The following is a 14,968-nucleotide window of genomic DNA, read 5'->3' on the forward strand; positions in this document are numbered from 1 at the left end:
TACAAAGGGGCAAAGTTCAAAGCAAACAACAAAAATATAAGTTTGATTTTCTCAGATAATAAGAGGGAACTAAATCTATTAAATTAAATGAGGTCACGAAAACCGTTCAAATTTCTATGTTAGATAATTTGCCAAATGTTTTGAACAATTTCTGGGTGAAATCAGAGATTTAAATGATCTAAGAAGCAAAACATGAGCACAATTAGTAAGTGGATTTTTAAAGCCACTTTATTATTCCTTTGAATTACACTAATTGGAAGTGTTCTGCATGCTCCAAAATATATCTTTTAATTTTTTTGGATTTTTCCGCCGGGACTCCGACCTCGGAATGATCCCCCTTCCTTAATGCAGACGTCGGGAAATTCCTCTAGGCATTTGTCTATGTGGCGGCTAATTTATAACTTGGTGACAGTTTATGTGTCGCTTGTGGGTCGCTCCTTGCGCTCAGTCAGCAATAAATCCATATTCAGCGAACATGGTGAAAAAAATACAGGCCATAAAAGCATAAAGTTGCATATATTCGCCAAAATGAACGAGCAAAATGAAAAAAATAAAAAATAGCCGTTTCCCCGGCTGTTATTGTTATTGTTGCTGTTGTCGTCAGCCGGAAGTCGGAAACCATTTAATTTGCCCATGTGCAACTGGGTCTCTCGTCCTGCGCTGCTCATCCTGCGTTTTTTGGAGTCCTGCGGCTGTTGCTGGCGCAGCTGACATGTTTCCTTCGGGCCGCCCTCTTTGCCTTTTATTTCTGTACTTTTTTCTGGGCTTGGCAAATTTTAACGCTCAACATTTAATTCGGGCAAACGAGTTAAGAGTAAAGTTGTGTTAAGTTTTTGTCGAGCGCTCGGCAAAAGAAAAACAAAAGCGGCAAGTGCTGGGTAAATGCTGGGGAAAAAGGGCCTTCTGCTGAATCCAAAAAACAGTCGGCAACATTTATTTATTTTGCTACTGCCGTGGAAGACCCCAAAGGATTTGGATCCAGTCTTTTACATACAAAGTCTTGTGCGCAGAATTTTAATTTGCAATTAAATGCAGCCCACAAGCAGCTTTGCATCAAAATGCCAACCAGGGGGGCCAAAAACACAGTGGCCAGGGGTAGCTCCAAAACGGGGAGGAAGTGAGTGGAAAAACCAGGTGAGTGTGCCTCTGTTTTTGAGAGAAAGGTATAGGTGCGGTCGATGGAGAAAGCCAAGGTGGCGGTTGCATCTGGAAAGGAAAACATTCCGTTTAGTCTCAGTGCAGCAGCAGTGCCACGCCCCTCAGATCCTTTGCCGCCCCTCATCCATCTCTCGGAAAAGCAGCAGCTTAAGTATTTTCAACGAATGCGAGTGTTTGAATTAAAACTTTGTAATTTCCCTTGTTTCATTTCATTTCGTTTTACTTGAAATTCATTTCTACTGTCTTTCCCACGACTTACCCCTATTTATTCCACTCCCCTCTTGTCCAAACTCATCTTCAGCTCTGTTTTCATTTTCTTGACTTTTGTTATGGCTGTTTCTGTTGCTGTTGCTTTGCCCATAAAATGGCTACCACTCATCCATCTCCCGTCTTCAGGTTGGTTTAGCATTTTCGGTTCTTGGCTTTAGACTGCTCCGAAAACTGGTGAAATCTAGGGGGACACACTGCGCAAAATATCGGAGAGCAAATATTTTTTCAGCAAACCAAAAAAGGTTATTGCGCAAGCAGAAGTATGAGCCTATTGTGAGAAATAAATGATAAATAAACATAACATTCCTCTGAAATCTGTGTATGAAGATCATATATACTTTTGATTCAAATTTCGCGATGTGCTAGGATATGAAGGATTGTGTTTTCACTGTATTGAAGTAGATAGGGATAGAGAATGAAGATATAGAGAAGGTCAGAGAGAGAGCGTTGTCAGTTGGTCGCCCGGGACGACCGTCAAATGCATTGGAGGGAACTTTTGTCGGCATCGTCCCCGCATCGTCCTTCCCCTCCAGCGGGGCACTAAAACTTGCCTTTTGCAGTCAAAGTGCAATTTGTTCAGGGAACTGCAATTGCATCCCATTTCCCATTCCCCATTCCCCGTTGCTCTCGACTTGTCAGAGTTTAATTTGTTTACGCTTCTCGCAGTTGGCCCTTTCTCTCTTGGCAGTTGGCAAAAGCTGTTATAATTGAACTAAGCCCAGCGGAGGCTTTCAATTGTCATAAAATGAATTTGGCACAATGAAAAAATATAAATCCCATAAGCTCCATAGGAAAAAAAATAGACGCCCCGATATAGCATTTTGTTAATTTATAATCCTATAAAGCCATTAGCTGTAACCCACAAGCATACCAAATCGCTCTTGTTCTCACGAGAAAATGGCTCTTTAATTAATTGTGTACTTCAATCGGCTTAACACTCATTTCACACGCACTTCTGCTGCATTAGGGAGGGAAATTCTTGGGCATGCAGCGTTGCTTACTTAATTAAATGTGGGGCTTAACCTAAAATGAATCAAATGGTCGCTCTGTGCAGAATATCGTCCTGCCAGGGATTATCAACCTGACGGCCTCGCAAAGAGAATGCTAGAATGCTAGAAAATCAAGCATTAATTTTCATTAGGTGGATAAGCACAGAAACACTAGTGTTTTAGTGTTTTAGCCACCGTCAGAGAATCGTCGACAATGGCCATTCAGATATCTGCAACTCGGACCGGAGGCTTAATAACTGTCCGCCTGAATTATACATAAATATATGAATGGAGGATCAACTTGCCAGCCACAGAGTCCTCGGCCACTCTCTTCTGAAATGGGTGGTCATATTACTGGAATTTAATAAAGGTAATTTTCAATTGAATACTATGAACCGCTTTAACTGGACAATTTATAATCAAACCTATATTATAAACATAAACATAGCCCACAAAAAATTAAGTTAATTGGCATTTAATTAGGAGGAGATCTTGAGTGCACGCATGTGTTGATTTTTAAGGTAATACAACTTGTGTGAGGAAGTCCTATATCGTGTTAACAGAAATAATATTTGGCAAGGACAAGAGAACTTCGGTTCAGAAATCTTAATCGACTGACTCAGTTGTTACTTCATTTTGGAAATAATTATGGTCCTTACACCGAGCACATCACAAGAGCAAGGACATTCGGATGAAATGATGAAGTTGAGTTGAGAATGAAGTTTGCGTGCGACATGAGCCCAGCGTTTGACATTGGCGCCAAAGTTAACATGTTACGTGATTCGGGCCAAAATAAGCACTCTCAACAGGCCGAGAGTTGCCCTTAGTTTTTCCTTTGAAAAGTTGGGGTTGAAACTAACCATGTTTATCATAAAGTGGGTGGCATTGTTAACCATAAACTAACTGAGCTTTTTGTTCATAAGCATGCACCTTTATTTATAACTAAAGGTTTTAGCAGCATTAAAGCGCAAAAGAATATGTTCACCACTATTATTTTGACCGCCACTGTATGTAGTTGGTTGTGCGTGTTTAAGTTTTATGTCTACATTTGCTGAGCCTGTGCAGCGTTAGTACGGAACTAAGTAAATTTTAGTGCAAATGGGCAGTCGGGTGAACACGGACGAGCAGTTAGGTGCCGGGCTAAAACCCAAGGACCCGGCATAATCATAATTAAATAACTTTTGTCACAATGCCAAATAAGCCTCATATTTGGGGTGCACATCATTTAGGTGAATTTACGTACACACACATGCCCAGCAGCGTCGACGAGTATGCTTTCATTAGGCATTCCAATGCCAACCAGAAAGCCCCAACAAAAACACATACATACACCCAAGCAAAATAATGGAGCAACAAAAAAATACAAAAAAAAATAAAACCCAAGCGCAAATGTGCCAAATAATCCGCTTAAATAAAATGCCAAGAGAAATTCTCACAGTCGCATCCAATGGGCTGCAGCAGTCGCATCCTCCATCAGTCCTTGGGCCACTTTTTTGTTTTGTTTGGTTTTCTTTGTGTTTTGCTTGCCTGTTTGCCTGTTTGTTGCATGTGTGTTGGCCGAAAGCCGCAAAAATGGCAGAACAACAACGGCATTGCGAGCACCAAATGCCAACTATGGCTAGAAATGGCAGAGCATAAACATCTATAAATGTGTGGGCAAATAAACTCAACTTTAAAAGTATCCTCTTATATAATTTAAACGAAAAAGAATAATATTATTTATATAATTTCTTAGTTCTAGCTGTCAGTTTGCTATTAACCTCTTCTATTCTATACTTATATATATTTCCATAATGCATTTTGCCTGCACATGTATGACGAATGTATTAAAGTGACTTACACTTACATGTAATGTAACTATTTGTCGTTGTAAAAAAGTACATATGCATAACATTATTCTACACTCCATGTCATTAGTCAACTAATGGATATCAAAAGGGAAAACATTTTCCGTATAAGCTTTTTAGCTACCACTTTTTTGAAACTTGTGGGTTTCTCTAGCAGGTTGAGTGGGTTGACTCATTGTCATGCGGACCGCTAATTAAGCAAATAGAAATGAACAACCAAGCCAAAAAGGTAGCTGAAATCAGGCAGCATGTGTTTTTAGTCGTTGCAGTCTCTATTTTCACTACACTATTCTTTGCCAGGCACCCACATAAAGCAGTAAAAGTGCAGTAAGTTGAGCTTAAGTATAATGCTAAGCCTGATTAGTTTTATACAAACAAAAGTACTTAGAGCTGTCATTCTAAGCGAACAAGTAATGATTTCCCCAACCCTTGACTATGTCAACGTAGGTCTAAATGTGTTTCATTCTCGCCTTTTGGCCAAAAAAGATATTTTCCTAATAATCAGGCGACGCCTTGGTCGTTGACTTTTGTATTATTTATAAAGAACGTATGGCTAAAACACAGCCAACTAATTAGGATGAGTGAGCACAAAAAGGACCTACGAGGTGTTTATCAAAAGGCGCATTCACTGAACGAAATAATTAGCGTTTTTCAGCACCCAATTAAGGAGCAACGTGTGTGTGCGTAGGTGGTATTAAGGCCATTATAATTAGCCGTGTTAGTCATTAGCGTGAGCCGAGTAAATTCCTCGCAATCGGCGAACAAAGCAAATCCGCCTGTTGAAATATCAATCATACGCCGCGTGGACCACTCAATCTAATGGCTCAACTGCTGCATTTCTTATGCATAATTCGCAAAGCAAAACAGCCACTGACGGACTAGCCAACTGGCTATCCGACACACAGTCCGTCCATCTGTCAGTTAGTCAGTTAGTTTTCCAGCCTGTCAGTGAGATTGTGCAGAGCGTTGTCTAATGATTAACCCCCATGATTGAATATAATGCCTTTGAAGACGCAGCCCAGACAGCCGACTAAGTGCCTGTGGACCAAGCGAAGAGTGCAACGGATGGCCATTGTCCGAAGCGACTATTGAATGCTCTTAAATACAGTGGGAATATATGCTTTAAGCCTATCTAACAACAACTTAAATTTAAATGTGTAACTTAAGCAATGGTTTAAAAATGCATGAACAAAGAAAATAATTGCTTATTTAATAGTTTAGTAAATCATTTTTGTGAGTGTTTTAGATAAAGTCATTAAACGTAAAAATCCAGGTTCAATTTAATATAGTCTGTGTGTGTTATTGTTTACATTTCTCAATAGTCTGCTTATACCTTTCGCAGTACTCTTGGCAGACAAACTTGGCCGGACTTCTGGCTGCTTCTTTGACTGCTCATCATCGTGATGTTGGACAAGCCAAAACAGCAGAAAAACAGAATGGAGGAAACATTAAATTTTTTACTTAAGCATAGAAGGTCTGCTTGCTGTGGCAAAATAAAAACACAAATTTTGGAGGGCAGTAGAAGAAGAAGGCTTGGGTCCGGAGAATGGAAGCGCAAAAATGGCTAGTCTGGTGCACAGACAAGGGAATTGGTGTATATATGGCAAGTGGCTGGCTAGATGGCTATGAGCAGCGAAAAATGCTATGGCACAAAATGGGAAGAGGCAGCTCCATTCAGGCCAGACAGAAGGGGCATACTTTTCATAGCCACTGTGTGCGGTTTGCGGTGGCGGCGGGAGCTGCCAGCGTTAGATATTTTCATTTAGTTTCCTGTTTTGCCCCAACTGCCCCCACCACCCATTGGAAACTGAAGGCAAGACGAGTCGAGTGGAAGTATCAAAGTTACTGAAGTGGGAAAAGCGGGGACTGAAAGACGGCGATGGGAAAAGCGCCGGAGAAGGGGTGCCACTCAAATGCTTAACTATGCAAAATAAGTTGCATTTAAGATGCTCCATTATGCATGTTTATTTTATGTCGATGATACTGTTAGGTGGCAACCACGCCCCACCGGCTGAAAGTATGGCCAGGTATAATGGTAATGGGCGGCCTGCCAAACGCTGAGTGCCAGCCAAGTTAAACGAAGCCTGAAGAGGGCTAAGAACAACGGCCAACAAGTATATGCTCGACAGATCAAAAGGAGTTGAACAGTTTTGGCCAAGAAGAGCATCGCAAGCAAAACGCTTTGTCATGCATTTTTATGGACAAACTCCTCAAGCTCCTCCGTCTGTAAATCGCTTTTATGACAGCACACACATACGGCTAATAAAATCGCATTGCAAATTGTTGCATTTGACGGTTACCGATGGGGAAATAGGAAGGCAATGACGCCCTGCTTCATGGCCAAGCACCGTTTATAGTCCTGGCTCCTTTACGGTCAGGCTTATGGGACTTCAATCGACACTTAAACGGGTGAGGGGATATGAATTTATACGCTCACTTCGAAAATTCGGAGTGTCAAATAAACAGTCAGCTGAGATTTATTTGAAACACAGCCGGATTTATTTTGCAATCATACTTAATTGATATAACTGAGATTTCAAGCTGTATAAATTGACATGCTCATCTTCCTAAGAGCATATTAACAACACTTTTCCTAGTGATAGATGCACTTTCAATTTGGTTAAACACTTGCAGCGAAGTTACGTGAACCTTCTGACCGTTTTCGTAGCGAGTGTTTAATGAGGGTTCATTAGCATTGACCCCGCACACACGCCGATACATGGACACACCCACGTTGGCCAAAAGCAGTTGCATGCCCGGTGATTGACGACTCGCATTACGGACAACGGCGATCTGGAGGTCCGGAAAGTGGACCACAGTGGGTGGAAACACGGGAAGTTCTTCCGCCCACCGGTGTCTGCAGGTGCAGTTAATCATGGCCGACGAGAGCGAGAGTGAGTAAACAATGGTCGGTCCATTCCGAACCGGACCGAGCCAAACTGAACCGTGGAGGCCATGCCGCAAATTCCAATTACATCTCCGGCTAACAGGGCGCAGTATCTTGGCCGCAAATGCGATACAGTTGCGAGGCACTCGTACACAACTTTTCCACTTGGCAGACGCCGACCGCATACATCATCCCTTCCATTTGCACGGCCATCGATTTTCGGTTAACGCCCTCGACCAGCAGCATCAGCCACCGCAGGAGCCACAGGACAAGTTGCCGTCCTAGGACATCCGCATCCGCATCCGCACTCGCATCCTTCTGCCCCCAGCTCCTCGTCCTTAGCCTCATCCTGCATTTCCACTTCCACATCTACAACCAGATCCACTCTGCTCGGCGGTCGCCTTTAATGCGAAATATTGGCATTTAAGGCCACTCCATCGATATCAGCAGCGAGTCACGGTTAAGCGGTCACCCGGTTCGAGGCAGATAATCCCCGGTGGCTCAAGGTGTGTGTTCCAGGTTACACAGAAGAAAATGTAGAAAACAAAAACCAAATATATTTAAGTTACATAATCATTAAAAATGTAAAGCAATGGGCTGACTTAAAAGGACTTGCTCCGCGATTATTTCAAACAATAGTTTAATAACCATTTTGATTAAAACTTTTTATGCATAATTTTCTTAGGAATTTTAAGCAATATATTTATTTGTTTCTCTGCACGACCAGCATAAATACATTTTAATGAGCATCTCCGTTCGCCTCGCATGTAAATAAACTTATAGTATTACTTGGTGGTCGCCTTAAGCTCTGTGTTGCAAGTTTCTGTACATATTGCGGTGCCAGTTATCAATGAACTGAAACTATTCAACATGCGGTAAATGCTGGGACTCGTATAATCGGATTTTACCAAGGAAAACTATTCAAAAGTTATTGATCAACTTGTTAGGAACTTTTGCCAGGGCTTAAAACTAAAGTTGGGGCTGAATTGATACCTTACAAAATGGTCAGACATTGTTTGGGGTGCGATCCCAGTGAGGTGGATCTTAACGCTGGATTTTACCGTTGCGAACCAATAACCTTTCAATACCTTAAACTTCTTTAATGATTTTCCCTCAATCAGTTGGCAATTGTTGATAGTTCGATCCGCTGTCTGACCCATAAAGCTTCGGGTGTCGACTTGTTTGACGCTGAAAGTAAAAAGAACCTGCACCATATTCATCTTTATTTGATGATGGCCTTTAGGGTTTAACAATTTTCTTTTACTATGCAGCATCGGAAAAAGTGGTGGAAAGTGGGCGGCGGATCTCCACGGTTGCCTTTGGTTAGCCAGTGGAGCGTTGGGCGTAAAAACCACTTGGAACTGCATTGGACATTGTTTAAATTGCTGCGGTTCGCGTACGTTGAATTTTCGTCTCTTGTTTATTTTGCGCTTTATTTCGGATGCTGGATACTCCGTGCTTTTTGTTTCTTTTCCTTTTTTTTTTTAATACTTTTTCGGTCTGGTCTCCTTCCCTCGTGTTTTTTATGGCTCGGTTGGGCGAGTGTGGGGAATTGAATAAAGCATAATATACGCTGGCGATTTCGATACCCCTTCACTCAGGGGCGAGGTCAGGGGTCAGTCGAGAGCTCAGAGCTGAGAGCAAAGAGCAGGAAGCACCGAACAGCGTACAGTGAACAGCGAACAGCGTGCACAGCCATACAAAAGGGCGAAAGAAAAACTTAATGTAATTGAATTCATTTATGGTTTTGTTTGGCTTTTATTTTTCTTTCGGCTTTTCACTTACGCTCGCAAAAATGCCAAGAATGTCGGATGGTTGTTAATAAATATTTCATTTATTTGCCGGCTCATGCCGAAAAGGGATTTCCTCCGCATCGTCGCCCTAACAGCCTTTTGTTTTTGTGGCCTTTTGTGCTTTAATTAAAAATATGCACAGGCAAGGCCAGAATGTCCCAATTCCGTACCGCCAGAACAAAGCACTCAACTAAATACAAAAACTAGCGTCGATAGACTAAGCCATCCGCTCCACACCCCACATCCCGCTCGTTGCCCGTCGCCCCGTTAAGAGGACATAGTTGTCCTTTTTTGGCTGCCCAGTCCTCGGAAAAAAGGGATATTGGGTTATTAGTGAATATGCTCTCACACAGTACATGAAAGATTTATGCAAAGGACCCACTCAGCCACTGGCTTTGAACCCGCACCCATCCGTACCTTCTGCCAGTATGCAACATATTTCATAATAATCGCCTTCGGCCAACAATGCCTGCCGCACCAGCCAGCCAACTCTCTCACCTGGCACGGAAAGTTATCCCTTTTTGGCTCAAATGAAACCCCAAGCCTTGGCCTGCTCATGTGGCTAATAAAATAATTGAAATTCCCTCTAAGCTTGAAAGGCGCATCAAGTTGGGTTCCCTTGCCAGTTCCCTTACCTGCATACAAATTGGTATGCCATTGCCAGGAATCCTACACTGCCCACTCCCATTCTGGAAATACCACAAATATAAATTTCCCAATTTACAACCGCTCTGGAGAGGGCTTTCTAGGGAACATTTTAAAGGCGAAATAGACCATTAATCAAAAATTGTCACTACAAATATTTCCCTTTACTTATGCATTCATTGTTTCCTTTTATTCTCTGAGTGCATTCACTTCGGCATTAAACTCGTTCGAGGGGGACTTGTGAGTTTACATGGACTTCCTTGGAGTTGTCTTTCAATACGGACGAGCTCATAAATTATCAAAATCGAAGTAAAAGTTTCTCCCCCTTAAAATCGCCATTTAGCTGCATCCTTTATTTTTTTTTTAGATATTTTTCACATTTGCTTCTTTTTTCTTTGATTTTCAATTTCAATAATAAAATTTGTTTTGCAATTTTATGCCGAGTTGAGCAGCAGCAGCCGTAATAGAATCACTCTCCCATATCACCCGACCCTGTGCATTTGGAATGATTCTCGAAGCTCGCCATGTTTATTTGCATACACATCAAGATGGAGAGTGGAGATACATACATAAGTGAACAAGGATTCAAATTCAGATTCAGATTTAGATTCGGAATCCTACTCGCCTTGCTTCACTCGTTCTGCATTTACATACACGCCCAAATCTGTTGTCAAACTAAAATTTTATGCTTCAAACATGCGAGAATTTTCCGCAATTCGACTGCACAAATTTGCTGTCGAAGCTTAAGGACGATTTTAAATATGTAATGCCTACTTGAGGCAAAGTGTTGACCCATTTTAAATCGTCACCTGACTCAGGCAACGCAACTTAAAACAAAAACAAGAGAGAACGCTATAGTCGAGTTCCCCGACTATCTGATACCCGTTACTCAGCTATTGGCAGTGCCAAGGAGAAATTTTTACACTGACAGTTTTTGGCGGCGTGTGGGCGTACAAAGATTTTTGGCAAATCGAGAGAAATTTACAATACTAATAAATAAATTTTAAAATCTCAAAACCAGATCCCGATCAAAAATGTGTGTACTTTATATGGAAGGAAACGCTTCCTTCTGCCTGCTACATACTTTTCAACGAATCTATACCCTTTTACTCTACGAGTAACAGGTATAATAATAATAAATTATTTATGAAACTTCACAAAAGCGTTGTTGAGTATGATCTTGGTTAATCTTCAGGGAGAATATTTTAATTTCTGTTGGCAAACTTGGTCATTTATGCATTTTTATTTAAGCACAAAATAACAAACAGTTTGGTTCGATTTCTTATCCGATTTTGAACCCTTTATAATATGGGTTTTTTCATTGGTTTCAGCGGCATTTTCCGCATTTTACTCAATTTTTCGAACCAGAATTTATTTAGCTGAGCTGCGAGCATTAACCGCAGCTGATTGCGGCCGGAAATTCAATATATTTTCGGTTATTTGCCAATGGAAATCCCCCCAATTGAGGGTCATAATTAAACCCGATAATCGCGCATTGATGGATACATTTGGGGGTCATTCAGCTGCCGTACGATAGCATTTCATTTTGGTTTTTGCGTTCAAGCCTCCTTGCACGCCTGCCACACTAAATGTGCAAATTTACTTGGTTTCTCCGGTCAAATAGTTGCACTACTTTATAATTAGATTGATGGACTACATGGCCGTAGCACCATGTGATTAGCAGGCTAAGTGGGTCTGCCAGGATGCATGCGTGGCATATGCCGGCAGCCGTCGTCCAGGTGACAGGACCTCCTGCTCAACAGCACTTTCTCCAGTGCCACCCCGCACCACCATGCACCACTCTGCACCACCTGGCGCACCTGCTTTCTGGCCGTTTCTCATGCCAGCAGCACTTATCACAGCCTCAAGCTGACTGCATGGCAGGGGCACTTGCTCGGCAAATAGAGCGTCATTAATTTAACTAAAATAGTCACGGCATCGCTGTTGTCTTGGCCTCCTACTCGTTCCACTTTCCGTCCTCCCCGTTTTTCCCCTACCCCATATAAATGCAATCATTTTAACCTGCACTTTCAAAAATTGCCTTAACGTTGTCATAATATATTATTCTCTATATAGTTTACTTGTTGATATCATACATAGAAAGTATTTCAAAAGAGTTTCCCAATTGTAGCCTAATGTATTTTAATTATACTTTTTTTTCCTAGTTTTTCTTCCAGTGTGCCTGGGCTGTCTGTTATAAATGTGCAACAACTACACGGCGACAGGCAGAGAGCTTGAAAAATTATGCATCAAGTGACAACGATGGCGAATGCCATTTCATTGCATAACGAACAAGAAAAGGCCAAAGACCAAACCCCTTCGCCACCCGCCATTGGATTCACTCCAACTCATCTGAATCATTTGAATCAACTGATTTGAACTCAACTCAGTCCACACTTCATTGCGCCTCGGCATTCATAAATATGGCGCATCGGAAATGTATTTAGTTTGAGTAGTAAGAGCGGAAATGCCTATGCCTGAATGGATTTGATTTGCCATCTGTGTGTCTCTGGGTAAATATAAATATGCAAAGGAAATACATGTGATACAATCGCAAAAAGTATTAAAGGAATCTCAACCGACTTGGGCCAAGCAAATTGTATTAATAAAAAGACGAGTAATCCTTAAGGCGGAAATGGGGATAATGAATCATTTGTGATATATGCGAGGGTGAAACACAAATATGAAATGGACGTCTGGCCTATTTATGGTACACTTTACGATTTAAAACTCAAAACGAACATGGTTTTTCCATAAAACTACACATAAAGCTACTACATTAGCATCACAAGATGCGTAACGAAACACGATATGCTTAAAGTCCGTGAATAACAATTATAATGAAATATTAAAGTTCTTAGTACAAGATAACTTTTGGAAATTAAAGCTCGCATAGTAGAATTCCTTTTCGGAATCTGTTTGAAAAAGTTTGCTCCTCGAGCCATTTTTACGGTAAACCGCCAACATTTTGGGAAATCCGGATTCCGGACCAACTTAATTTGATATTCGGTTTCATTTTGCACTGGCCCATAAAAGTATGCTACATTTAATTTGAACTGCTTCGTTTATGTGCATGTGTGAGTGCGCGACCGTGCGCCTAAGCCACATCATCAGCCGCTGGCTAATTTCTCTGTACTCCCCCGCCCCTTGCAAATGGAAAGAAAATATGCGGGAAAGTAAGCCGAACTATGCCGACAAAAATAAATTGAATTTATCAACCGTTGACGTCGCCGCACACAATCACATCGAAGGGTGTGGGAAGCGAATGTTTTTCACATTATTTCCGTTCAGCCTAAGGCAGTGGCCACGCCCCTCCATTCCATTCCGTCATGGAAAGCATACATATACAAGCATGAAAGAAATCCAAATGCATATATAACATAATATATACTAAGTTATTTTCCATTCTTTTTAAGTTTCAAGAAAGTGTTGTTTTCTAAATACGTACAAGTATATAAAAATTATAAATTTTACCTATAATTGTAACTATTCCCATTTGGTCCTCCTTTTTGGTGACAGTGTAATAATATCTGTTATAATAGGAAAGAGCTCAATAATTATAATTTGGTCATACATAATTTGGCAAGCTGTTGGCGCAGTTGCATTACGTAACACAGCCCATATAATATCGAGGAAAATACACAATAAAACTCAGCCGCAAATAAATGATGCCCTTGAGCAGGGAACGATCCTTTCTGCCTCTTCCCTGGGCCCACTAGCTGCCCAAGTGTGTGTGTGTGTTGGCTTGTGAGTATTAAACTGATGACAATCAAATACACAAATACAATTACAGATGCGAAAACACACGCACACCCCGGCACCCACACTCGCACACATGCCAAGTCAGACAAATAAGCAGGACAAATAGTGAGCCCAAGGGGTGTACGAGTGGGAGCGAGAGGGCCTCAGACCGAAGCGGGACGGCAGATGACAACAGGACTGAGCAAATATTTTAGCTGCGACTGAAACAAAGACATATTACTAGCACAGGATACCAATGTTTGGCTGCTTGTGTGTCCGTGCCACCCATCTACGTATGTGTGTCTGTCCAAATTGAATTTGATTTATTGAAATTTGATATTTTCCGTGATACGAGTGCTGCAAATCAAGCAAACATGAGCAAGAAGACGTGCACTGTGAAAAAGCATTATTTGGAAATAAAAAAATAAAAAATAATTGTTGCCTTTCGGAAACTCAAGAGAATTGAGTTCAGTTCTTGAGCTTTAAAGCGTACATACATATTTATACATATTTTGGGTACTAAAGTTTCTGAGTAAAAAACTTGCATTGAAATAACGTTGTTCACAGTGCAAAATACAAATAGAAAGACGGGAACTATCAACATTGGCAGAGAAGTTGACTGCGAGGCGACACAACTACACATATGATGGCTGGATGGTTACTATAGATGGTTATGTGGCATGAGAGCCACTTGGCACACATTTACCAATTGTCTTTGCCCTCTGCCGAAAAGGAAAAACTATGCGAACGTCTTCGTTTTTCGTTTGCTTCATATTTTGTTTGAGTTGGGTTAAGCAAATGCCTGAAAAAATGGCAGTGCCGAAAATTGATCAAATATCCTCAATGCCTTTTGTTTTCTCAAAAATGCATATCTGCAGCTATGTTCAGCACTTCAAAATTAACAATAGTTGATAAAACTAAATGTTTGCATTTATAAAATAATAAATAAAATATATTTCCAAAATTCTACTCCCACGGGTGTTTTATTTGTCTATGGATACTCTGCGTTTGTGAGTCGGCAACCCTTTCCAATTTGGGTTTATTGACTTTGAATAAAAGTTAATCAAACTCGCAGTCGAAAAGCAAAGCCAGACAGTCGGATATCAATGTTGTTTATAGAAAAGGTAGTAGTAAACTTTACGTCAAACAAACTCACACCCCGTAAAGTCAACTCATTCGATTTGCGAAGTGTTTCGCACGTAGAATCGAAGACAAAGCCATGCTCAAATTGGGCCAAATGAAATCAAATCAAATGAATTCGTTTACCGAAGAAGGGGCGAGACTACGGGAACATCTGACGCCATGCTGTTCTGATTGCACTCAAGCACAGCAGCTACAATATTTATTACTTTTGATTATGTTCGGAGTGAACTTTATCAATTTTACAGCAGTTAGCCAATAAACCACAACAGACAACAATCGAAATGGGCAGGAATTGGGCGGGCCAATATCATTATTATTTGTTGCATATAAATCCTAAATGGACAATGACTGTCACATGAAATAAATTAGAAATGACAATAAATGAGCGACTGCCAAATGCCAAATGCATGGAAAGGGGCCAGCAGTGCGGTTAACGGATTTGGCCTGTTGACAGGCAAACAGTAAGTGTGTCACTTTAATTGGCAGAAGTGGCAA

This window comes from Drosophila santomea, chromosome 3R (genome assembly GCF_016746245.2).
Source record: "Drosophila santomea strain STO CAGO 1482 chromosome 3R, Prin_Dsan_1.1, whole genome shotgun sequence".
Lineage (NCBI taxonomy): Eukaryota > Metazoa > Arthropoda > Insecta > Diptera > Drosophilidae > Drosophila > Drosophila santomea.